The sequence below is a fragment of the Gadus macrocephalus genome, chromosome 23 (assembly GCF_031168955.1).
Source record: "Gadus macrocephalus chromosome 23, ASM3116895v1".
NCBI classification, from domain to species: domain Eukaryota; kingdom Metazoa; phylum Chordata; class Actinopteri; order Gadiformes; family Gadidae; genus Gadus; species Gadus macrocephalus.
The window spans coordinates 17,892,609-17,920,446 of record NC_082404.1 but is presented as its reverse complement, the minus strand read 5'-3'; the positions used below and the strand labels follow the sequence as shown (position 1 = coordinate 17,920,446).

The 27,838-nt window shown below is 44.6% G+C and overlaps 1 long non-coding RNA gene across 2 annotated transcripts in view; it reads left to right on the top strand.

Moving 5' to 3' along the window:
• Window positions 1-656: 656 nt before the first annotated feature.
• LOC132452738 (uncharacterized) overlaps window positions 657-27,838 on the top strand; it is an 81,079-nt gene continuing 53,897 nt past the window's right edge. The window contains exons 1-2 of one of the 2 annotated variants that reach the window (XR_009524481.1): window positions 657-973; window positions 1,079-1,241. This is a non-coding gene — a long non-coding RNA (uncharacterized LOC132452738). Of the gene's footprint in view, window positions 974-1,078; window positions 1,246-27,838 lie in introns of both variants that reach the window. The other variant, XR_009524480.1, reaches the window with a different exon arrangement.

Genomic DNA, 27,838 nt, shown 5'->3' with positions numbered 1-27,838 from the left:
ATTGGCCCAGTAGCAGTAGTAGTGGCACTATGTAGTGCCCTTGAACATTTGTGATTTACATTTTGGTTAATTAAATATATAAAAAAAAGGATACATTATAATTTCAAGTCAGTTATTTACACAGGACATCTCCAGCTATGTGTTGCATAGGAACTGAATCCTGCTTTTCCATGTTTTCTTTTTTACTCTGGAAACAATTATCTGACTGGTCCAAGTTGGTCATAAGAGTCTATTGGGTTCATATAGCGAAAGCATTTCAGTGATATCATTTAGCCCCAAACCGTTTATTCATTTATAGATGAGCAGCAGTATTTTGAAATCAATCCTCGGACAATGCAGGGATTTCAATATTGGTATAATGTGTTCAAATACTTTGTTCTTTGTTAGAACTCCGGCAGGCCGCAGCTGCATTGTGAACAGACTGTAATTAAGATGTCTAAGAGGCTTTTTGGAATGAATAATCTAAGATACTAAATGCATGGACATGTTTTTCTAGCCATTGTTTTGACATAGGCGCTCTTAGTCTTATGCAATGCTTTTAATTATATATTGTTAAAATTATAACAATGTACATATTGCAATAGATGGCAATCTACGTCTTTGCACGAGTGCCTGCATACATTTGTTAATGGGTTTGGGCGGATGTGGAACTTTTATTTTGATAGTCTAACGACTGCATTGTTGTGGTTCCTGTATCATTAAGTCTGAGTGTCTGGTGGACATAATTTTTATTCAGTGGGGAAAACGGTGAATTATTAAATTCACGTAATTAACTTTACACATACTGTCTAAATCCTTCCATGTCAAGTCCGTCATAGCCTGTCCCAGTTTCCCGTATTAATTCATGTTGTCGATATAAGATATTAGCTTAAGGTGTTGGCGTGTAGTTAGGCTACTTTTCGGCGCGAAGCTACTTCAGCAAGTTAACAAAACGGGATATTTTCAGGCTACTTTTCGGCGCGAAGCTACTTCGGTAAGTTAACAAAACGGGATATTTTCGTCTATATATACGTTGTTTGATGCTACTTCTAGTATTGTAGCTTAAATGTGTTACTGTTGTGTGTTTATGATACTTTAGTGTGCTGCTTTATACGCTGGAGTGACGGGGATAGCTGGGTTCCTGGAAGGCCTGGGCAGTAGCTCGGTTACGACATAATGAAGACCGCTCGTCCGTCGGGGCTCGTGACGTCACCTGAGCACGGATCCATTAATCTGACGGTTAACACGTGGTACACACAGTGGTGGGTGAGTTTTACCCTTTATTGTTTAAAAAAGTAAAAAAAAAATCATTTTTTTTTTTTTTTATAATACAAAATAGATAATGCAAATAATATATATAATTCAATTGTTATCTACCTACTGGTATTTTGTTTGAAGGCAATGTGTAGAGGGTAAGTAATAATGGTACAATTGTATATTCATTTTTATATAATTGTGGTTATTATAATATTTTTTTATAATAACATATATTCTCATCCTTTGATTTAACCATTGCGGTTAAATCAATCTATTTGTTGATGTTTTTTTCCCCCCATATGATTAGGGGTTTCACATTCAGAGCTGTGTATACAATATATTGTGGTTGTCATATCAGTAAGAAAATAGCTAATGACTATCTATTGTATTGCATGTGAATAGTGGTCGTTTGGACTGTATAGTCAGTTAAAACTACCCAGACCTCTCATAGTAAAGTGCTTTATTTATCAAATGCATTGCATAACCCAGGGTCATTCTATTCCATGAAGTAATTGTGACAAGGCAAGGTTCACCTTCATAATATAATATAGTATCAAATATAAAGTATAATAAAACCATTTAACCTTCAAATATACAATAAACTGATTCTCCAATCTGAGTCACTGAGCAAAATCTGAATTAAATCATCTTGCTCCTATCAATGCTTTTATCAAGCAAGTTCAGGTCAGGTCAAGGTACATTGTTGGTTTCCAGAGCAATATACTGAAAGCACTTCTCTTCATTCTTCATTTTATTGACACTAAAGCCGTCGTGGAAAAGGATCCGAGTGGTGTTTTCGTTCTGTGCATTGCCGCTCCCCGTGTGTTCCTATTCACAGCGCAGGTTCCTCAAGGGGCATCTACAGCTGCTGATCACTCTGTCTCTTTCTATTGATCTGAATAACCATGGATGTTTCATTCTTCACCACACAATAAATCACTATGAGCCAGACCAGCCAACCAAGCACACATGCATCGTGAGCATGCAGGCAGTGAGCTCGGGACGCTTGTCATGAAGTATTGTTAACACAGAATTGTTCAGGGCCAAGCCTAGTCAACGAAGACCCTGCTTTAATTGGCCAGAGTGCGCTGTAAATGTAGTCTCGTTAACCTCAACTCAGGATAGGTTAAACGCTAACCCGTTTCAGTGTACGGGCAAATTCCCCTTGTTAGCTTAAGTTGGCTGCACGGCACAAGTCGTGAAATGGGGATAATTCCATTCTGTGGCCTCCATTGTGAGTCTTTATTATAATAATAATAATAATTGATCCGTTTTTTATAGCGCTTTTCTAAATACTCAAAGACGCTTTACAAATAAGAAAGGAATACATACAGACAGTACAGACAATCAAACAAAAGGGAAAAAAAATAAACAACAATAGGCAACACATTAAGAGAGTGGAAGATGGCGGAGGATGATTTGTCAAATGTTGTAGGTGGTCCTGAAGAGATAGGTTTTAAGTTGACTTTTGAAGGAACAGAGTGTATCAGAGTTTCGGATGGCCAGAGGGAGGGAGTTCCAGAGGGTAGGGGCGGCGATGGCGAAGGCTCTGTCCCCCAGGGTGCGATACTTGGTCTTGTTGATGGGGGTGAGAAGGTTGGCATCAGCGGAGCGTTGGTGGCGAGTGGGGGAGTGGCGATGGAGGAGACCTGTTATGTACCAGGGTGCAAAGTTGTTTAGCGCTTTGTAGGTGGTGAGGAGGATCTTGAAATTGATGCGTTGTTTTATTGGAAGCCAATGAAGTTGACGGAGGATGGGAGTAATGTGTTCTCTGGAGGGGGAGTTAGTAAGCAGTCGGGCAGCAGAGGTTTGTACATATTGCAATTTTTGAAGAATAGTGGAGGGGAGGTCATACAGAATGCTATTGCAATAGTCGCGTCTGCAAGTGATGAAGGCTTGGATTAGTGTTTCGGCAGCTGAGGATGAAAGGGCGGGTCGAAGGCGTGCGATGTTGCGGAGGTGGAAGAAGGATGTTTTTCTGACGCTGTTTATGTGTGACTTGAAGGAGAGCGTGGGGTCCACGATGATGCCGAGGTTTCTGACCAGGGGGGGGGGGGAGCGACAGAGTGACCATCGATGCAATGTGAGAAGTTCTGGGAGGTGGGGGTGATGGTTTTTGGGTTTTGGATAATTTCAGTTTATTGACGTTGAGTTTGAGGAAGTTGTGGTCCATCCAGGTTTTAGATTATAGTGAGTGTTAGTCAGTGGGTCTGTGGGAGTGAGGGAGTTTATTTCCCTTTGTGAGTTATATGTGCCTGTGGCCTTAGGGTGACCTAACAGTGCTAATAGTGGAGGGAGAGCAGTAGGGCTGCAACAACGAATCGATAAAATCGATAAAAATCGATTACTAAATGCGTTGGCAACGAATTTGGTCGTCGATTCGTTGTGTCGCGCGATTAATTAATAAGTCACAATAAGAATTATGACCTGTTTAATGTCCTATCTTGAACTATCATCATCTTATCAGCAATTAAAGCAATATTACAAGTTCTATTTCAAGGAGTCTCGAAAATGGTATCAATAGGTTTGACCGGTTAACCATGGACGTCCCTTATATACATATAAAAGTATATCATACATTGTATGTTTTTATTGTGTTATCCCAGTTATGTTTTTTTAATTGTTTTATTATTTAATATTACTTTTAATAGTTCTGGGACGTTGGAGCAATAACCTGGTGTTTTTACACCTTTTTTTTTTATCCGATTCATCGATTAATCGAAAAAATAATCGACAGATTAATCGATTATTCAAATCATCGTTAGTTGCAGCCCTAGAGAGCAGTGATAAGCGGCTGGCTTTTGTAATCGCTGACATTCTTGATGTTACTAGTAAACACACTTTTTATTACCTTTTATGAGGTAGGTTTCAGCGGTACAGATTCGACCATCAGATCTTTGTATTCAGTGATGCCCGTTGATAATGATGGCAAGCTCGAACATGCAGATGTATATCTCATTAGCATTGTGTGATCTTGGTTGGTTAATTTGTTTTGTAATTATCTTAATTGCCTACAGGATACAAAACTGCACCTAGTGCTCCAATGTTTGACTTTAGCTATGCGTTGTCTAAGATATCTAAGCTTTATATATATATATATATAATGTTTTTTTATACCTTAAAAAAAAAGCAGCACTGAAACACCAATAAACTTTGTTATGGCCTTTCCGTTTCTGAATTCCCAGTGAGCTGGGTTTGTACAGCTCGCTTTTTTTTTTCACAGCAACGGTGATAGTAACACCTGGATGGCGCCTTTTCAAATGCGTGTGCATGTTAAAGTGCTGTAAGTAGACACAGGGAGCCCTATCCATAGCCGGACAGCCTGTCGGAGACCCTCTCCGTAGCGTGCACATCCAATATTTTTAACTATGCGTCGAAACCATGGACCTATTGGTCGACGCAACGGAGACGGCAAGGGCTGTGATTGGTCCTCTAACAAAATCATTTCCTGAATCACTTCTTCGGTTTGACTTTGTACCTTAATTACTTTGTACATTGTTTACTTTGCACCAGGACCAATAAAACACCAAATAAGATTTGAAAAGCTTTGGAAGTGTATTTACAACACTGCTTAAATGGTTTGTAACATACACTGTATAAGATAGATCGGGCGGCCAATTGCATTGCGTATCCGACATCCCGACTGAGAGCTGCTGAAGGGATTACGGTGTCGGAGTAGCCGACTCGCCGAGCACAGCAGGACCGAGGAAAAAAAATAAAATAATAGTTTCACTTCTGACACCAATGTAGTGACCTCGCCGGTGACATAATGATGTCGAGTCATTAGTAGTTGAAGGTAGTTTTAATGAACCAAAACCAGGTCACTGAAACCCGTAACGTCATAACCAACGGCAGAAAACCGACCCAAAACAAACCCCGGTTACCCCGGCAACCCCCAACACGGTCTCACTCGCGTGCAGGCCCCCACCCTCGTGTTCTTCCAAGGCCCTCCCCCAGCTGACCTAATGATTCGCCCCCACGCTGATTGACAAGAACATTACAATACATGCACACAGAACAACTGGCATAACGGACAACGAAATATAATGCAACACAAAACACACAAACTATTTAACTGTCCCAGGGTCGCTACATTACTTTGGCTAAACGGTCCGGGTGGAACTCCGACTTCAAGTTTTAAATTCCGTACTGCAAAACAAGCCTTTACATTCATCATATTAACGCTATGTACGCCACATTTACGAACCGCGGTACACCTCTGTAACCGCACCGAAGTGCCTGTACCGTGACGGTTCGGTACAAATACGTGTACCGTTACACCCCTAATTGATATAATTTCTCACCAGTTCCATTGCCTTCCCTCTGCAGCCTCTCCCTTGTTTATTTTCCTAATGACACTCCTATTCTCTGCTGATATGACAGTAATTGGTTGACAAACAAAGGGTAGATGCCTTCTCACAACACAAGGCTCCTGCAGGAATGCCCTGGCTTCATTAGAACCTGTGTGGTTTCCCCCTCTTCCATCACTACCACCTCCTACTCCTCCTTCGCCTCCTCCTCCCAACGTCGCCCCCTTCCTCCTTCTCCTCCTCCTCTCCCTCCACCACTGCCACCTTCCTCCTCCCCCTCCTCCTCCTCCTCCTCCTCCTCCTCCTCCTCCAACACCACCATAGCTCTGAACTGAATCCCTGGGATTCCAAAACTCTGCTTCTATGTGAACGAAAACGCATGCTGCTCGGCGTCGTGGATGTTATTATGGAATGCGTAGGAGGAAAAATAGGCCACATAGCGATTGATTGCCGGTCCATTTCGAGGGGTTTTAATCCATACCCAGAATGCTGATTAGCAAATGCAAAGAAAAACACGCCTGAGCTGATTCTCCATGAGACTCGAAAGGAGGAATCCAGTGTTTGATCGCAGGCCCGCTTATACCCTGGTGAGGGGAACATGGACCGGCATCTTCTCCTGCCACCTCCGGCGCTGCTCTGCACGCCAGCTTTCGCACGCCCTTTTTTTTGTCTTCGAAATAATTGGAAATTAGGAAGCATAATGAGGTCTTCTGGGATAAACTCGCTTACAAGCACTCCTGACGTTCCGCCGGATGAGGTTCGGAATACGTGGGGCTTTCTGATTTATTCGGCCTCCTGACGTTCCGGTGGGATGGAGTGAGAATGCAGAGTGACTGGTGTGAGACGTTTTCTTTTTTATAGCGATAATGGATGATGTTGAATTCGAACGGTTGCCCGACACAGATGTGCGTGGGTCATGTTTGATATCAAACATCGGTTTGCACAAAACTCCCGAGTGCAAATGGATGAAGTGATTCGGTCCCAGGCCTCTTCAGGGCTGATAACCCATTTGCTTTCTTTCAATGGTGTCAGGAACAGCCTCCAAGGACAGGCACAGTGATCAAGGCCCGCGTACTGAGATGGAGCTAGTGACATGCTTTACAAGCTGTACAAGCTAGTCTGTGTTCGACATTGGACGATCATTTCTTTCGGGTAGCGTGGGGAACGAACGTTAAGAACGTCTTACGCCTGGCAAAAAAGGCATAAGAGTCTCGGAGGGCTAATGGCAACCGATATCTGTGTTTTCTGAGGCAATTGTGTGTTCAGGAGACACACACACACGCACACTGTCATTAAACCTCATGATAATCTCAACTTTGCATCCAAGATGAGCAAAGCTCTCAGGAGATGCGTGATGTCTAGCACGATGCTAAGATATTAAAAGGCGCATCAAGCCATCGTAGAATGGAAGTTTCTCGCTGAATATATTTGCAGAAGTCTATTTTAAAATAATAGAAACAAAAGCTTGGGTTTAATCCTGCCAAACCTTTTTAGTATTCATTCATTATTATTAGAGTAACCAACCTTAGACATAATGGAATCATTTTATTTAGCATTTTTATTCAATACATTTTTATAATATGTATTTAAAGACTTTCTTAGAGCTTTAACTTACCTGGACATATCTGTAGTCAATACTGATCGATAGCGATTCCAATAATGTTCTAATAAACATCCTATAGCTGATATATTCCACAATTTAGGGGTGTAGCGGCACAAAAGTCACGGTTCGGTTCGTACCTCGGTTTTTAAGTCACGGTACGGTATGGTAGGGTACGGTTCATAGTTAAGGGGACAATGGAGAATGGCCGTACATGGGCAGGAATGAAAACACCAATAAACTAGGTTATGGAATTTGCATTTATTTGAAATAGTGTTGTGAACTGGCTTTGCACAGCTCGTTTTTTTTCCCACTGAAACAGTGATAGTAACACCAGGATGGTGCCTTTTCGAATGCGTGTGCTAGGGATGTGCATTTCTGGCAAAAATTCTATTCGATATTCGCTGAGAAGTATTCGAATAATATTCGAAGATCGGTCAAGCAAGAACCCCCCAAGCACACACGCACCTCGGATACACGCACACACAATGACACAGGGAGAGGCTTTTATGATTTGTGTCATTCAACATCACAATTAATACCAGTAAAACGCCAAATAAGATTTGAAAAGCTTTGGAAGTTTATTTACAACACTGCGCTTACATGGTTTGTAGTCAACATATAAGATAGATCGGGCGGGGACTTGCATTGCATATCCGACATTAGGGCTGGGCGATATACCGGTTTTAAAATTATACCGGTATATTTTTGAAAGCGATATGTAGTTGAGACAATATCGCCATACCGGTATATTATATATTATTTTGATGTTGCCTTGCGAGCGCTATTTCATAAAGCTGACCGCTGCTCTCTGAGCCTACAAACCATGTTCAGCTGCTCAATCCTGCCCCTTATATGTACGTAGCGTTCTCCCACCCACAGACGTTTCGCATCACAACCAAACGTTTCTCGTGAGCACGAGATAGTATCTGGTGCGCACGAGGAAGTATCTGGTGCGCACGAGAAAGTATCTCGTTCGCACGAGAAAGTATCTGGTGCGCATATCACTGTGTGTGTGTGTGTGTGTGTGTGTGTGTGTGTGTGTGTGTGTGTGTGTGGTCAGCGTGTGAGTGCAGTGGACGAGCGAGCGGTAGCATGCATGTAAGTTTAGTGAAGTAATGATCGAGTCCGGTTGTGTGTATGAATAAAGCACCCGGCAAGAATCGGTGGCCGCTTCATTCCGACCGTATTCCGACCTATAAGCAGACCCACTGCCGGTCAAAGTGAAGGGTGTTGCTCCCGAGAGATCATCGGCCCTGGAGGGAACGTGTCTGGGAGCCGACAGCAGAAAGTTGTAACACTAACCATCTCGTAGTCAGAGGCGGAGCGCAAGAAAGTAGTACGTGCTCCAATAGTGCAAGATAAAAATAAAGCACATTAATTTGAATGATTTTTGCTTGTGTGTGATTTATCGCGGGCACGGGCACGCACAAGCTAAAATCATTCATATTATAGAAGAGGCTGTCAAGGAAAACAGGATTTTTTGTCGCCGATGACGTCTTTGGTATCACTCCGCAAATAGTCCGGTAACTTGTCAACTCCAGCGTCTTCGGTTGTTATGCGACGTCAACGTCTTTGGCGGACTAATTCTCTGCTGATCAACAGTACCGAATGCTGGTTACAAATAAATTGTAAAAAGACACACCATGAAGTTATTTTTTCTTTAGGCAAGTAGCCGTGTAATAAGCGGGATAATGTATAGAACGTCGTCGGTCATTATTGAAACTCAGCCCCTTCAGGTCGTTGTCCTGTTCGCCTTATTTTCGGGGCTTATTTTCCCGATAATGACCGGCGTTCTTTACATTATCCCTATTACATATCTGTTGTTAAAATACAGCTATGCTTCGTTGAGCAAAAAAAAAAGAAAACACTAAATAAATGGTTGATAGTGGCGCAGAGTTAAAACTACACACTTTACCTGTTTTGTTCAAAATATCGTTATAATATCGTATATCGCCATTCGAACAGAAAATATCGAGAAATGAGTTTTGGTCCATATCGCCCAGCCCTATCCGACATCCCAACGAGAGCTGCTGAGGGGTCTCCGTAGTTACGGAGTCAGATGACAGAGTCGGAGTAGTATACTATAACGGTCCGGGTGGAACTCCGACTTCAAGTTGTAAATTCCACATCGCTAAACAAGCCTTTACATTCGCCATATTAACGCTATGTACGTCACATTTACGTACCGCGGTACACCTCTGTAACCGCACCGAAGTGTACATGTACCATTACACCCCTACTACAATTAAAAAACACATCGCGACTATATAATGTTTCCATGTAAATATAGGTTCTTGGAAGTAACTGTGTATCGCCTAACAATGTAACACATAGGGAGCCCATGGGCCACTGATAAAATTGTACGTTATGAACATTACGAACTGGGTGTCGGCAACAACTGTTTCGATCTCTGGGGAAAAATGTACTTTGAATACTCAAACGAATGAAACAAATAGCCACAAGGTGTTGACTCTTCCTAAGGCCACGTCAAGAAATGTGTGAATTTATATACATTTTTGGCTTCCCTAGTCTTCAATTTGACATCCTTCTGGGGAAATACAGTGTGTGACCCATGAGGTCGGTTGAAAATATATGATGTATTCAAATCATCACACGTTCGAATCTCTCCCCTTTGCTCCTCGGGATCTAATATCTGGAGTCAGTGTTGGGTTGAGCAGAGGGGACATTCAAGTCCCAGCTGAGCTTCAAAGGTCTCTCAGGGACTGTTATTAGATACGTTTTCGAAGACAAAAATGAATAAATGAAATGCAGCTCTATTATCACTTCCCCTGTTGTCCCTTGAGAGGGGGAGACAACAAGTGAAGCACGGAAAAAAAAAAAATTAATAGAATAAAACATCGAAATGAAAACAACTGACAATGTATGATAACGGCTGTGAGATTCAGTCGCAACTGCTTTTCTTTTTTACACTCAAGTAACGTCACAACATAGATTTGATTTAATCACAACACAGTGTGTTTTACCTCTTCTCAAATAAATCCAGGGTGTATTTTGCACTGGAGGTTTTAAAACAAAGATAACCAAACCAAAATAAAGAATCCGATTCGAGCTTGAGAATTAATTTCAGGGATAAGAACGACATTCTCGAAATCCTTTGACATTTCGCTTGTTGAACTGCGAACACACTTTGTATAAAAGATAGAATATCTAATGTCACTAAACAATCAGAAATAACTTCTGGCCATGGCTCATTTGAAGAAAGAAAGGGAGAAAACAATTCATGATGGTTGTTGTTGTTATGCTATCGTAAAACAAAATAATTTTTAATGTCATTCCCATGTGACTGATCGTCACATAATTTGATTTAGATCTCTCCCCATTTTAAAGGCAGAATTAGTCCATTTAGATTCAACAGGCTTTATTTGTAGAATCATAAAGGAAGCATATAAAAAGCTCCCAAAATTATTAAGAATACAAGACAATACAGTACAAATGTCTACATTTACATACTGTGAATAACTTAAGTAAAACATGTCATTAAACAAAAACTAAAGATGGCCAGTGAGCGTTGGAGCGAGGTTGATCGACTCCCAGCCAAACGGCCCTGGGTTCGATTCCCAATGTCCACCGTCTACCTCTAGGTATCCTTTATCAAGATGCCTGACGCCCTCCCTCGTCCTTTTATGTGTCATATCTGAAATCATTGTTAAATTGTTTTTTAGGAAAGAAGTGTAAATACAAAATGCATCAACAGCAATATCTAAATAGAAATCCATCTCACTCATCCTCCCCCCTTGGGCTTAAGCAGAGTGAAGCATTCGGGAGCCTTCCAGCCAACCTCTTGTCAGCAGCGCAATAACAGTAGGATTTTGTCCTATTCAAAAGGAATAAGTAAACAATTATTGCAAATGATTCATAATAACCCTTGTGAACTCTACATGCAATTGTATAGATTACCCTCACTCAGAGAGAACAGGGAGGACAGTTATTGATTGCATGCTTGTTTGTTATGTATGGTGCAGATTTTTTTCCTACTTTATCATTGTAATGTTGTCCTTTTTAAATACTGGCTTGCAAGTTAGGCAGGTGATTCTTCAGGGAAATAAGCAGAAACCTCTGCCTTGCTCTCGCCTCGTAGCACCTTGAAAAATGTGAGAAGGAATCATAAATTAGATTATGCAGCAGCATACGGTGAAATGGTGTTATTAAGGGTGCATTTATTTATTCCAGAACTCTAGTGGTCACTAAATACACCTGTCTTTCCTTGACACTGGTATTCAATGTTGATTATGTACAGTTTGACACGTATGACGCTTTCAAAATACCACCATGTTCTACTCAGATAGCCAGGTGCCATGTTTCAACTATTTAAAGGTGCAATTAAGTTCCGTTCCAAAAACAGAACTTTTCTAAAATCTTAAAGTTCTCCAACCACATTCTATTCGAGAAAAGTATTTGAATATACACAATTAGGGCTTTGCGATATATCGAATATGCTCGATGTATCTCAGAAATAGCTGTGTGCGATACATAAAATTATTATTTCGGAAGTATCGAATATTTTTACGGTCGTCTGGGTTTTTTCCAGCGGCAGCCGAGACTTGCCTTGGTTTCGTGTTCAAAACATTCTCCGGTAGCTTTCTCCCTCTACCACACGCAGTAACGTGAGTGAGGGGTAAAAAAACACTCGCGTCACACACTGACCAACCAATCCCACGCGACATCTAGGTGCGGAAGGGAGGGAACTAATTTTCAAGTTTCTCACGGTTTGCCGCGGCGGCCGGCTCAGTGTAGCATAGTGTATCCTAACCAATTCAATCGACAATTGAAACATGGAAGCGGACGAATTGCTGGTTCCATAAAGAACTAATAAGGGATCAGTGATCTGGCAGTTTTTTGGATATCGAGAGGAGGACGTGGAGCAAAACACGCCAATGCTTGTAACGTCTTGTCTGATCTGATGTCGTCATGGTTACCAGCTGCACGCTCCGTAACAGTTACACACACAATCGGAATACAAGGTGCTCCCTCGTCTTATGCTACTTCTCTAGCTTTAAGTTGGCCTCGGAAAACATTGTTGTTTACCCTACTTCAAGCAACCATAAAGAGTTAACTGGGACGTGTCTGCGTTGTTTGTTGGGGAGAGGAGTTATCTATCTGTCGACCCCGGCATGGCGCATGGCGCTGTTAGAGGGCAGCACACCTACAGTTCCTAAATAAATAAATAAATAAATAAATAAATAAATAAATAAATAAATAAAAAAGGGCTCAAAAATATTGAACATATTGTATCAAAATGAGTTTATAATATTTTAGTTTAATTCATTGCAATGGCCTACATATAAAGAAAATGCTGCCTCAATTAGTTATTTGTGTAAAATAACTAAAAATATTCAAAATATCTAGATATATATCGTATATCGTGAAATAGAGAAAATCCATCGGGATATTCATTTTTTCCCCATATCGCATTGCCCTCTACACAATTATATAAAATTATATAATATGTTGGTAATGAATGTAGTTAAGTATTGGTTATTACATTTCATATTTTACTATACACCATCCATAATAATTGTGTACATCCCGCCCGTGTGGAAAATGTAAGCAGCATCCACCGCAGTTCAGCTCCATCGCTCAGCTCCTTCACAGTGCATGTATAGATGAATACTGTATGAGAATGAAACTATGACTTCGGCGAAACAAGGTACAGATGAGACGAAGTGAGAGAGGTTGATGTGCTCCAATAGTCTGCAAGACAGCCACGTCTGGTTCGATGAGTCCACCAATCAAAACACTGTATATCCTTTGGAGCCAATAGCTGTCTTTTTACCAAGGCGTAACGTGTCGACATGTTTCAATAAGCACATCTCCCATTTGTCAGTTACACCTCATTCCTTGCGAAGAAAGAAAATGAATAAAAAGGTGAGGGAACTCCGATGTGGTCCCAACTGAAACTAAACACAAGATGATTACAAATAAAGCGAGCCTCAGGCATGTCATTTCTGAGTTTGATACAATTGAATTTTTGAACCTGCGTACCATGGACACTAGTAGTAAAACTGACGTTTTAATTGTAGCGTGTTAACTCAATTTGAATATCTTCTTTCTTGGCTTGACACAACGTGGACACTAATGGATTTTCATTGACGCATAAATGGTATGTTTTAAAATGGGGCTCATCTCAATTGGATTCTTATCAGTCATCATACATGGAGCTTGGAGTTAAGTGCTTCAGAATGAATAAGAACAGCTCATTTATTCAACTTGCCATATTTTTGCCACATTTCTGAACTCTGTTGACCTGTACATATTTTTTATGGAAAACTAGTTTATTAAGTGTTAAGTGAAACAATATTTTGATGAGAAATATCTGTACCCTTTTGTTAGGTTTGAATTCAGTGTGTTGCCTCCCAATAATCGTACCACCAGTCGAGACTTTCAGTCGAGACCACCAGTCGAACTATTGATAACTGCGGCTTTGAAGCTTTAAAGGTGCCGTGAAACTTGTTGGGTGTTTTGATTCTGTAATGTCGCAGCTGTGCTGTTATTGGGGGAATTGTAATGCCAGCCTTCTTCGGACATAATGATGTAATTGCAACTCATAAAAACTGGCTGATCCAGAGGAGGTTATAATTACATTTAGTAAAATAAATGTTCTTTCATCGAGGTAATAGTCACGGCAGTACGTCCTCCACTCACCACCGGCGTGTTTTCAAACCCTGACCGCTCCTCTCCTCCCCGCCAACGCGCTAACATCGGCGAAACGGTTCCAACGCTCTCCAACACAAGGGACAAACACCAAAACGGCTCAGACGACGGCTTCAGATGGGGGGAAATGGCATTTCCGCCGAGTTCAAAGGCAGTTACACACCCGCCGACGCACACAGCGTTAGCCTCAGAAGAACCAAGGCACTCCAATACCCCAGGGCCCTTATCCAGGGGAGCAGGAGATAACACACCTGCAGAGGCTCCGGTGGGTAGGCCCATTAGGGGGAGAGGAATACCCCGCAGCCCTCCTTTGAGGAGGCTAGTAAACGTCTCTAATAACCGGCCCATGATGAGGGGCGTACAGACATCCGACGCACGCACACACACACACACACACACACACACACACACACACACACACACACACACACACACACACACACACACACACACACACACACACACACACACACACACACACACACCTCCACAGAGACCCCCCACAGGGAGGGTCTCTCCGACTTCACACGTGTTCCGTTCAAGGGAAAACGTACCCTCTGTTTAAAGGAAATGTAATAAATGTGTTGCAAATTATTGTTAGTCCATGTGCTTGGATGTCTTTATAGAGACTGAGAGCGTTTGGTAACTAGTGTATAATGGATTTTGAGCAATAGCTTGAGCGTTTTTAAAGAATGGCAGGGATAATTTCATGTCGAATGAGCTTTTCTTACTGAGCATGACATACAACCTCTACAGACAGAAAGTCGTTAATTTCTTAGAGATAGTCATAATATTTTGCTCAAGACGGATTAGGTTTAAACACAGCGAATGGATGTTTTTTTGTAAAACACTTGCAGTATTTTTATTCTTGATGCTGGCATTCAGCTTGGCCTTTTCGTAAATGCGCGTACGTTTCATAACCTATAAAATAAGACCAGATAAAAAACTCTTGAGAAAAATATCTCTTGTGAAAACACTTGAGAAGGAAGTTTTTTTCTAAGAATAAAAATAACGTGGATAATTTGTTGTTATTAACATCCAGCCAGCCATACAGACAGGGCTCCAGACTAACTTTTTCCAGGTATCACTGGTGCCACCTAGCTTTTCATTTAGTAGCACCAAAACAAATTAGGTAGCACCATATTTTTTTTTTTTTGTGAACGGGAGTTCCTCTTTAGTGATGTTGTAGGCGGTATTAAACTTGATGATTATTTCTTCATTCTCCACGGAGCGATTGCTCTCATCTATCCTATTAAATGAGGTGGGGAGGGGCTGGGAGCTTTGTGTGATGCAGCGGTCCCTGCACGTCTTGTGCTTTTGGCTTTTGTTGTGTAATTTTAACGACTGAACTTTGAATTGTGTAGATCAATTTACAAAATGTGTCCTCCTGCCTAATACAGTTTCTGTCGTGTTTTATTTGGCATTTTGTAAATCCATTGATTTCGGTTGGAAGACTCATTGCTCATTGCAAGGGTCATTTCGCTCGGTTCTAGCCCTACTGTTGACACGGAGAACCGAGTGAAAAGACTACAACCAAACATAAATACGACCGCTTCCGGTTCCGGTTTCCGGTTCAAAACAACTTCTTTTTTATCAGCCGATCCGCGGATCACTTGCTTCCCGAACCGTGAGGGTTGATCCGTACGGATCACGGGAAACCCGTGAACCGTTGCACCACTAAACAATAGCCTCATTTGTTTCCTCTGGCAATTTTTTTTCTTAAAATAATCGACTATCGACCGTTTCATATTGTATCTGCTTTGTTTACTTTTTTGTGCGTGCTGCGTGCGCAACAATACTGTGCAGGTGTAGTGTGCAGACCATAGACTGTAAAAGGTGCAGACAGACAGGCAGGCAGAGACAGGGAGCGAGAGAGAGTAGTAGACTCGCAGGAATGAGCCAGAAAGTACGATTTTATTATCAACCACAACCGCGGGAGTGGGGAGAGAAAGAAAAAAAAAACATAAAACGTCTTTTTTTTTTTTTTTTTTTCAATCGTCCTCCTGCAAGTAGCACCGGAGCGACCTCATTCAATTTTAACTCGCACCTTAAGAAATTAGGTCGCATATGCGACCTAATAGGTCGCACTCTGGAGCCCTGCATACAGAATAATCGTATGTTCTTAAACAATCCATGTCATATTCATGTTTACCCAAGTAAATAGTTTGTCAAAGTCTTCAAAATAGTTCAAGTCAGCATTATAGATTAATGTAAGAATCGTGAACCGTGAATCGTATGTTCTTAAACAATCCATGTCATATTCATGTTTACCCAAGTAAATAGTTTGTCAAAGTCTTCAAAATAGTTCAAGTCAGCATTATAGATTAATGTAAGAATCGTGAATCTGTTAAACTTCAGAATACATTTTCCCGTTTTGTTTTTGGTCAGAGTGTTTACATGTTGCAATCAGTTGATTGCAATTAATTAATAGAGAAAAATAAATGACATGACTCGTTCGTTGAGGTGGTTTGCATATATGTTCATTTGTACGCCATATTTGTTACATTATTTATAATTTTTAATTTCAACAATGTACTTTTTTAATATTAGTGACGTTGGGTTGTCTGCACTCAGGAAAAGGACGCAGAAATCGAAATGCAAGCAGCATAATAATTGTAGCTGGAAATGACTGCATAGCTCATTAGAATATAATTTTTTCCAAGAATAATTTACTTCTGCAATCATTACAATGATTGCATTGTAATGATTGCATTCTAAATTGTCCAGATACCACCGTGGAAGTTATTTACCATATATGCCAGGGGAATCAGAAGCAAAGGCTGTTGGTTAGGATGTTGAACCTAAGCTGAAAGGTTCTGTCTATCTGTGGGCACCAGCGATCAAAACGCCTTCTTTCGGCTAAAAGCATCTGCTGAATGACCAAAGGGTAAACGTGTACACACACACACACACACACACACACACACACACACACACACACACACACACACACACACACACACACACACACACACACCCCGCCGGCTGGCGGGAGCTGTCGGGACCGCGGCGAGCTATAGGCCATCATTATCCATATCAAAGCCCCCTGAGCGTTCTGACGCTCCGCGCGACCTTACAGGATGTTCAATCTCTGTCGGACGCGACGCACGCCGCTTTGAAGCGTGTGTGCTTGCGTGTAATGTTTACCCGTGATTGTGGACACATGGCGCCTCATTAGACCCTTGGTAGCCTTGTCGTCGTCCCCCCCCCCCCCCCAACACAATGGCCAATCATAATATAACCCCCCGTCCCCCGTCCTCACCCGGGAGGCCGGTCATTCAGGGGAGCGGGGCGGGGTGGGCAGCCAGCAGCAGTCAAGCTGTTGGTGATCAGGGGGGAGAGGGACCTTTAGTCCTGCTAACATCTGCCCACTGGCTCTCCCCTGACACCTCCCGCCTCCCCCATCTCTCCCTCCATCGCTCTCTTTTATACCCCTCCTCCCTCTCTCTCTTACCATCTTTCTCTGTCCCCCGTCTGTTTTTATATCTTGCTTCCATTCCTACTTGCATGCTCTCTCTGACTCTCTCTCTCTCTTTGCTAACTCTCTCACGTTCGTGTGACCTCTATCCACTGTGCTCTCTCTCTCTCACCCTCTCTCTCTCTCCCCCTCTCTATTCCTTCCTCGCTCGCTCGCTCGCTTGACCTTCATCCGCTGAGCTCGATCCATCTTGGTTTCCGCATGTCTCCTTGCATCTACCTCGCTCTCTTTCTCTCCACTGGCTCCACTCCAATGTACGCCTCTCTCGCCCATCCCGGATTCAATCACACACATCTCTCTCTCTCTCTCTCTCTCTCTCTCTCCTCTCTCTCTCTCTCTCTCTCTCTCTCTCTCTCTCTCTCGCGCACAAACTCTTCCTTTATCTATATAATTGTTTTTTTATCTAATTTTCTCACTTTGGCCTCCCTCTCCACAGTAACACATAGGCTCCTAACATTTTCTATGTATCTATATATTTATTTATATGTGTGTGTTTAAAGTGTATATGGAGACCTCCGTTATGGTCTTGGTCTTCTTTGATTCGTCTCCTCAGGGTTCTCTTATAATATCCCACCCCTCCCATCCCACATCTAAGTGAGTCTCATCTCTCAGAGTACTTCCTCTCTCTCTCTCTCTCTCTCTCTCTCTCTCTCTCTCTCTCTCTCTCTCTCTCTCTCTCTCTCTCCTTCTCTCCCTCACACACACACACACACACACACGGCCACACACACACACCACAACCTGCCTTCTCATCCACCCCTGCACACTCTCTCCCTCCAATACTTTTCTGTATGCACATACAACACAACCTTTCATCATCTCGCCCTCTCTCTCTCGCTCTCTCTCTCTCTCCCTCTCTCTCTCTCCCCCTCCTCCCCTCTCCCGCCCTCCGTTTGTCTCTTGTACATAGATCCAGCAGCCTTTCATCACTTTCCTCTCACTCCTCCTTTCTTCCCCATCCCTCTTTCTCTCTTCCCTGTCCGCCCTCCTCCCTTCCCCCCCTCTCCTCCTGTTTCACTCCCCCCCCCCCCCCCCCCCCCCCGCCGCCCCTCTCCTCCTGTCCCCGTGGTGGCGTTGTGTGAGCTGCTGTAGCTGCTGCCTCACCACCTGCCTGGCCCTCTGAGATCCCAGACGATATACGGAGGCACTGACACACAGCGCACCGCACTGCAGAGCGCAGTGCAGGGGGAAGGAAGGAAGGGGGATAGGGAAGGGAAGCAGGGTGGAGAGAGGGTTGTTCCCTTACAAGGGCCCCGGCCAAGGCCAGCATCGCGGGCAGACATATGCCGCCTGACAGCGCCGGCTGATGTAGTATGTCGTGAGTTGCCAGGCGGCAATGCATTAACCATTTTGTTTCCCTCCCTCCCTCCCTCCCTCCTTCCCTCCCTTTTCTCTCGCGTGTGGGTTGCCCACGGTGATGTCAACGTCGAAAGGTTATGTTAGGTCAATGCTGAAGGCTTGTTAAAAAAAATTGAATGATTATGAATTCATGGATTCCTCCTTTTTGTGGTGGGGCGATGTTGTCTGAGTAAACAACTTGTCTTGGCCATTGAGCAGAGGGAAGGAGGTTGGTACGGAGCGGTCCGCTGATACTCATGAGGTCATTTTAAAACATGTCATAATTTGAGTATGTATTTATTCGCCTTTTGTGGTCAGACCATGTGATTGTGTCGAACAAATGTGCACAAATATAATTATGCCGAAACATTGAAGAAGGAAATTCAGATACAGGTCATTGGGGAGCAGGTGTCTTACACACTGGGCGACTTTTTGCGCCAGTTACCTTTTCAGCTGGGAGTGCGCCCTGACAGCTACATGGTTTCATACATTGTTCATGTAAACGACTGTTGTCACTTTAAAAATTCAGTAGAGAGGTGTCACTGTTCTAGATTGTTAGTGTGGTACCAAGGTTACAGTCGGGTATATTATTAGCCAGATCAGACAGCAAAGTCTAGACTCTCGTGTGTGTGTGTGTGTGTGTGTGTGTGTGTGTGTGTGTGTGTGTGTGTGTGTGTGTATTTGTGTTTTAAAGCACTTTACACCTGCCTATCAGACCTCATGAGTCACTGAAAATGAAAATGCACACATATGTCCACACGCCTATTTGTGTATCCGTGTGCACACACACACGCATATGTGTGTGTGCATTTGTGCGTACACATCCTCCCCTTGAAAATATGCACGCATACGTGTCCATTCGCTGTGTTGATGAAACAAGGACGCTCTGCATGTCCCGGTCAATTACGACACACAGGTTAGCATTGACGCTTTGAGAGGCATCACTCGCCTACTTCACCAGACGAGACCCCCCCCCCTCTCCCTCCTATGCCTCCCTCCCTCCCCCGCCTCCCCACAAAACAAACGCCGCCACCACAACAAACGCGGCCACAGAGCCAGGGTTCCATCTCACATCCTCCCGCCCGCTCCATAACAGCGGCGGTACGGGCGGTAATGGTCCCTCTCCAAGCCCTCGTCATCTCAGGCCGGCGCCGCGTGCGGTGCTAACGAGGCGGCGACGCCATTAGCATGCGCAAGCCGTTTTTCCGAGGGTCTATCAGAGCAAATTACTTTTATGTGATGGCGGAACGTGACCCTGCCAACGAGCAGGGGGGATGATGGGCGGAGGCTTTGTAAATACGCCCGGTACCCGCGGAAAAACATAATTACAGCCCCGTTAATGTCACCGCAAACCAGGGGCCCTTTGTGGACCCCGCTGGCCCCCCTGGTCCCAACATTTACCAGGGGTCTTAATTGATCAAAATAATATGCAAAATGAAAAGGGCCGGGTGAATCCGTGTTCATCGTCAGCGGTTCTGGGCTCGTCAGGTTGGCAGGTGAGAGGAAGCTACGGCATGGAATGAGAGACCGTTTTGATCAATGAAGGGATGGGAGGGAGGAGGAGAAGGATGGGAGGAGGAGGAGGAGGAGGAGAACGAAGAGCAGAGAGGAAGTGAAGGAGGGGAAGAGGAGGAGGAGGAGAGGGTGAGGAGTAGGAGGAGGAGGAGGATGAAGAGCAGAGAGGAAGAGGAGGAGGAGAGGGTGAGGAGAACGAAGAGCAGAGAGGAAGTGAAGGAGGGGAGGAGGAGGAGGAGGAAGTGAAGGAGGGGGGAGAGGGAGGAGGAGGAGAACGAAGAGCAGAGAGGAAGTGAAGGAGGGGAAGAGGAGGAGGAGAGGGTGAGGAGGAGGAGGAGGAGAATGAAGAGCAGAGAGGAGGAGAGGGTGAGGAGAACGAAGAGCAGAGAGGAAGTGAAGGAGGGGAGGAGGAGGAAGTGAAGGAGGGGGGAGAGGGAGGAGGAGGAGAACGAAGAGCAGAGAGGAAGTGAAGGAGGGGAAGAGGAGCAGGAGGAAGTGAAGGAGGGGGGAGGAGGAGGAGGAGGAGGAGAACGAAGAGCAGAGAGGAAGTGAAGGAGGGGAAGAGGAGCAGGAGGAAGTGAAGGAGGGGGGAGGAGGAGGAGGAGGAGGAGAACGAAGAGCAGAGAGGAAGTGAAGGAGGGGGGAGGAGGAGGAGAACGAAGAGCAGAGAGGAAGTGAAGAGGAGGAGGAGAGGGTGAGGAGAACGAAGAGCAGAGAGGAAGTGAAGGAGGGGAAGAGGAGCAGGAGGGGGGAGGAGGAGGAGGAGGAGAACGAAGAGCAGAGAGGAAGTGAAGGAGGGGAAGAGGAGCAGGAGGAAGTGAAGGAGGGGGGAGGAGGAGGAGGAGAACGAAGAGCAGAGAGGAAGTGAAGGAGGGGAAGAGGAGCAGGAGGAAGTGAAGGAGGGGGGAGGAGGAGGAGGAGAACGAAGAGCAGAGAGGAAGTGAAGGAGGGGGGAGGAGGAGGAGAACGAAGAGCAGAGAGGAAGTGAAGAGGAGGAGGAGAGGGTGAGGAGAACGAAGAGCAGAGAGGAAGTGAAGGAGGGGAAGAGGAGCAGGAGGGGGGAGGAGGAGGAGGAGGAGAACGAAGAGCAGAGAGGAAGTGAAGGAGGGAAAGAGGAGCAGGAGGAAGTGAAGGAGGGGGGAGGAGGAGGAGGAGAACGAAGAGCAGAGAGGAAGTGAAGGAGGGGAAGAGGAGCAGGAGGAAGTGAAGGAGGGGGGAGGAGGAGGAGGAGGAGGAGAACGAAGAGCAGAGAGGAAGTGAAGGAGGGGAAGAGGAGGAGGAAGTGAAGGAGGGGGGAGGAGGAGGAGAACGAAGAGCAGAGAGGAGGTGAAGAGGAGGAGGAAGTGAAGGAGGGGGGAGGAGGAGGAGAACGAAGAGCAGAGAGAAAGTGAAGGAGGGGAAGAGGAGGAGGAAGTGAAGGAGGGGGTGGGTGATGAGCACCGTGGGAGACGATGAGAAGGAGATAGAGGAAGGAGCAGAGAAGAGTTGGGAGGGGGAGCAGAGAAGAGGTGGGAGGGGGATCAGGGAGGGAGAGACCAGCAGAGCAGGGGGCAGAGCTGGGGGGAGAAGGTGAAGGGAGGAGGGAAAGGTAGAAGGATGAACGAGGAGAACACAGGAGGTACAGGGGAAGCAAGAGGGGGCCGGAACATCAAAGCTGGGTCTCTCATCTCTGTCCACGGTAGACATTGCAGTGATGATGTTGTAATCAATCATTACCTGCGAACATTTCGGGGGGGGGCGGGGGGGGGGTCGTCTTTTACACAGGGAAGATTGTCACGCCTTCACACAGTTCCTTCATCCCATTTTATCCAATAAGAAGAGCTAATGAGGCGAGCGTTGGATTTCTGGCGTCCCGCTGTGATGAGCCGTTCGAGAAGCCTATTAGTAGCCTGTACGCAGGCGTCGCGTAAACCCGGCGTTTTTTTTTCTCACGCATCTGAAATCCGGCTTTGTTAATGCTAAACTATCACTAAGCTAACGCAAAGCAATTTCACTTGTAACTTTGGCCTCAATGACGAGCTTGCAAGGGGTTCTTTGTGTGGTATACTGTCCGAGAGGGTGGGGTTTTTGGTGAGTCAAAACAGGTGTGGAATGGAGAAGGCATCTCCCATTCGCTTTGATGTATCACGTTCTTTTCAGGTTCTGGAGTTTTCAAGAAAAATAATCCCTTTTTGTAAATAGAATATCAAATTTTAGTTATGAATAATTCCATTTTAATTGGAGAAAATATCCACAAAGTATCCCAATTTGGTGACGTTTTGTTGCTTATTAGAAATGGCACATTTGCAATACATTGTTTGTTGTCTCTGTTGTTTGTTGAATTGTTTGCCACAATCATTATTAGGGGTAGTCAAGTGCGAGATAGTGGTATCTTAAGAAAGCCCATCTCCACCACGTATTCTAAATGACACACCAGAGCTTAAAAACAACAGATGTTCTCAAAAGAATGGAGGGGGGGGTGGGTCTTTTTTGAAGACAGGGAAGGATTCTTCAGAGCATAAGGAGCTAGGTGTCTCATTCCACCATCGGGCTAACACACATTCTGAGTCTGTACTGCAAATGCAAATTAGTTATGAAAATGCCATTTATTTTTAGCCTTAGTGAAGATAGAAATATAATAAATGGATAAAATATAAATGCTTGTAAATAGTTCAAGAAAGCCATATCAGTGGAGTCTGTGTGTTAAAGGAGGTAAGTGCTATGCGGTGTTAGATAAGTTTACAGCGTCAGAGCAAAGGGGTTAGCGTGCGCCGCTGCTATGCTAACTAGTGGTGTAACGGTACACGTATTTGTACCGAACTGTCATGGTGCGGTTACAGAGGTGTACTGCGGTTCGTAAATGTGGCATACATAGCGTTAATATGCCGAATGTAAAGGCTTGTTTTGCCAAAGTATACTACTCCGACTCCGTAATCCGCTCAGCAGCTCTCCGTCAGGATGTCGGATACCGTCAGAATGTCGGTGTTGTAAACAAACTTCCAAAGCTTTTCAAATCTTATTTGTTTTTTATTGGTCCTTAAGGTGCAAAGTAAACAATGAACAAAGTAATTAAGGTGCAAAGTCAAACCGGAGAAGTGAATCAGGAAATGATCAGTTTGAGGACCAATCCGAGCCCTTGCCGTCTCCGTTGCGTCGACCAATAGGTCCATGGCGTCGACGGATAGTTAAAAATATTGGATGCGCACGTAAGCTACAGAGAGGGTCTACGACAGGCACTCCGGCTATGGAGAGTGCTCTCCGTGTCTACGTACAGCACTTTAACATGCACACACATTTGAAAAGGCATCATCAAGGTGTTACTATCACCTTGCTATCAAAAAAAAAACGTGCTGTGCAAACCCAGCTCACAACACTATTTCAACAACCCCTGTCTGGGAATTCAGAAATGCAAATGCCATAACCAAGTTTATTGTTGTTCTCATTGCTTCTTATCTACGGGTTGAGTAACAAGCAGTTTTTTTTTTTATTTTCCCCTTGACTATTAACCGTACCGTACCGTACCGTGACTTAAAAACCGAGGTACGTACCGAAACGTGAATTTTGTGTACCGTTACACCCCTAATGCTAACGCTATCACACTGGCCCATGTGTTTAGAGGTGTCGGGGCTAATTAGACCATGGCTAGCTTAGCCCCTGTTTGCTTTGTTTTTCTCTCCAGCGAGCCACCGCTGTGAATAGTAAATGGGGCCTAATCTTAATCATAAGCCTAGCACGCATGTGACTTTAAGCAAACCAAAAAACGCTGGGACTCTGACATTTTGAGGGTATTATTGTTATTTTTTCTTAAGTGGAACATATGTCAGATTATTTAAATGTTTGCAAATTAAAATGTGAGGTCAGAGAAGAGTCCATTGTGCTCTGTTTTGGTTTAATTAATAACCGTTATAAGTAGAGTTCTCTCGGTTTTTTTGATTGGTCTGCCAGGCAGGTACACCATGACATGATTTTCTATTGCAATAATACAGCTCTGCTTCTTTGACTAATTGACTCCTGTTATATAGCCTTCTATTCAGACATGGTGATGTTTTGTGCCTGCCTATGCCATTGAGAGCATGGCCTCAGGTACTTGTCACACTGGACACGCCATATTGAAAGTCAGGGCTATTCTGCCCATGTTCAAAAAGCATTCCTTTAACCCCTAATTCCCTCCCCACCACCCCTTTATGTTAGGTGACCTTGGTTACTATTAAAGGCGCTATATAAATCCAAGTTAATATTGTTATTGTTCTAACTGGAAAAAAATGAGCTTTGGTATACATCTGCACCTACAGCCTGTTCCCACGGCCATTCTGAACAAATGCTGTTGCCTTGCCTTTGACCTCTCCCCCCCCCCAAGTTATTATGGATGATCTAATCTACCCCCGAGAAGAAATACTAAAAGGACTTCTTGGGGCATTATGGGTGAATCTGTTTAACTTTCATAATACCAAGGATGAACGTCTTATGATAGAGAAAATTGTCGAGAAGGAAACCCCTTGTGACGGTTTACATTGTTGGTATTGATGGTCACAAGTGAGTGATTTTGCTCTTGTGTCAGAGGTCTTGTAGGACCCAAATCTTATCCAGGAATTTGCAGTCAAAAATATTAATAAATGTGTAACCTGACGTTAACGACGAAGGGGCAAAACATTTCGCCAGATTTTTGACCAAAACGGCTGATGTCACAGCAACGTTCATCAACGACCGGGAGCCTGCTGTGCGGCTCTTTCAGTGCCTGAATTCCCCGACATGGATAAAGAGTGAGGGGAGGGTTGCTACTCTGCGCTGCATACGTCTGAGTGCTGAGCTGAGACTCCAGTCAGCCACAGGACCGGTTCGGAAAGGTAAATCACAGATCAATCTTGAGTACCCCCCAGATCAATCCACGTAGCCCCGGGAGGTCCGTGATCCCCGCACTGACAAACGCCGCTTCAGAAGGAGCCATTAAAAACAGGAAGAGGTACGCGTCCAGCGGACTAACTTACACCATTAAGGAAAACAAATGCCTGGTTGTTGGCGGTCCGTGGTTAACCGTCACCTGAAAACCCACAGGACAGAGCGCAGCCTTTGTGTTGCAAAACAAACAAAATGTGATAATGCCCTCTGCGTGCTTTCACCTGCGTTTAGCATCCGTGCAGCCAGCCAGATATGCTAATGTGACGTTGTTTTGCGCTGGTGAGAGGAGTGCAAACAATTGCTCATTCCAGCCCGGACCCTGAGGGGAGAGAGCTGTGAGTACCGTGCCTCTTCATAGCACCGCCGTGAGAGGGGTTTCGCCGGCAGGTACCTCGGAGCTGTGGAGAGTCGAGATGCGGGGGAAATCAAACGCAAGGACTGGGGATTAAACGGTGCTCCCTCTCCATACAATTCTGACAGGGAGATACTGATGTTTGTGAGGGAGAGGGATGGATGGAGTCCGACGGAGAAAGGCAGAGAGACACTGATTTCGAGAAAGAGAGAGGGAGAGAGACGGGGAGTTAGAGAGACACTGACATGGAGAAAGAGAGAGGGAGAGAGACGGTGAGATAGAGAGAGGTTGGCAGAGAGATACTGAAATGGAGAACTTGAGAGGGAGTGGTAGAGACTCTAGCAGAGACACACTGAAATGGAGAAAGGGAGAGGGAGAGAGACAGTGAGATAGAGAGAGGTCGGCAGAGACACTGAAATTGAGAAAGAGAGGGAGAGAGACAGTGATATAGAGAGACATTGGCAGAGAGACACTGAAATGGAGGAAGGGAGAGAGACAGTGAGATAGAGAAGTTTGCAGAGAGACACTGAAAATGGAGAAAGAGAGAGGGTGAGAGATAGAGAGGTTGACAGAGGGAGACTGAAATGGGGAAAGAGAGGAGAGACAGTGAGGTAGAGAGACATTGGCAGAGAGACATCGAAAGAGAGAAGGGGAGAGACAGTGAGATGGAGGTTGGCAGAGAGACACTGAGACGGAGAAAGAGAGAAGGGGAGAGACAGTGGGATAGAGGTTGGCAGAGAGACACTGAAATTGAGAAAGAGAGAAGGGAAGAGACAGTGAGATGAAGAGACTCTGGCAGAGACACGGAAATAGAGGCAGACAGAGACAAATAGAGAGGGACGGATAGAGGTATAGAGCCAAAGAGAGATAACTTTATGGCCCAAATGATTGCCAGATAGCATGAGATCAAGGCCTACTGTTACCCCCCCCGCCCACTGATAAGTCGCTTTCTTTGGAGGGTTGCAAGCTACGTATTAACCCCGGGCGCTAGGGACCACACCACCATTAGCTTATGCTAGCGCTAATAAATAACCGAACAGGCTTGTCAGAGGGGCACAGAGGCCCTGCTGACTGCTGCCGGTTTGAATGTATTACTGGCGCCGCCGCCGTTGCCAGGGGGAGTCGGGCTGGCTAGGGAGCTAGCACTGTTAGCACTGCACGTCGATGACATTGCTAACATAACGGATGACCTCACTGTCGCAACGAGACAAACGAGGGCGCAGAGCGCACACTGACATTAGCGCCCTCCTCGCTGCCGCTGTGGAGATGGCTCCGGGCGTGTTGTCTTTCTCGTGTGGATTCATGTTTATATTCCACCCGCATTAGCATACGAGGGGCTGGTTAATAAGTGTGCTTCTTCACCGAGTTATTATGCACCGTGTCAAACCAGCTCACGACAACGGCGGAGTCACTGGTAATGATCTGTGATGGGATGAACACAATGTTACTTCCACTGATGGAGACCAGTAGAGAGGCTGTTCTGTCATGAACGGCTGTTCCTTTTTGTTTCCTTTGTTGTTTTCGTTTTTTCAGTTGAGTTGAGTTGACAGTGTGTGTGAGTGTGTGTGATTTCCTTTGTATGGAACAAAACATACCAATCAAACAAGAATACTGAATAACAAAAGACAGCATACCAGTTGGTACAGTCAACTGGATAGGCACTTAATTAACAAATGTGTATTCATGCTTTTTAATTCTTTAATTTAGTTCTTTATTAACGCCTGATGACTGAACGTTATTTTAAAGAGTTACCATAAAAATCAAAACATTATATAAAACTGTTCATATATGAAGGGGTTGAATAAATAAAAAGAACACACCGCCACTCTTTGCTACTGTGTGCAACAGAAAACACAAAGCTTTCCCTTTTCCCGCTTCGACGCCTCTGTCCTTACAGTCAAAGCACTTGGGTTTCTCCAACGAGGTCCATTCACACCCCACGTTCTCTTGGAAACCAGCCCAGGTGCAGCGATACCTCCTCCATAATGGATCCACGGTCGCACATGGCCCCACTCACTCATCCATAACCAATACACCAACTACATACACCAACAGCTAGCTCCCTGCTATCACAAATCCAGGGCCAGAGCCACAGGGGTGCCAGAGATAAAGAGTACAGCAGAATGAAAGAGTAGCATTCAAAGTTGTTTATCATCCGCATGCTAAGTGCAGAGAAGGGATGTCAGAGCCGGCCTTCAGCAAGCGTTGTTTGGAAATCTCGGCCAAAATATCAGATATTATCCTCCAAGCCGGCTCCGATGGTCTCCTTCGGTCTTGTTTTGTATGTCGACCATGAGTGTAGCCTGATGCGAAGTCCTCATATGCGATATGAACGACATTTATCCATAGTGGTCCAAGCGCGCAAAAATGGCCTATGTGATCCCTGTCTCTAGTGTTTTGTGTGCTTTGACCGGCAGTTTGTCTGCTTATAGGTCGGAATGAAGCGGCCACCGATTATT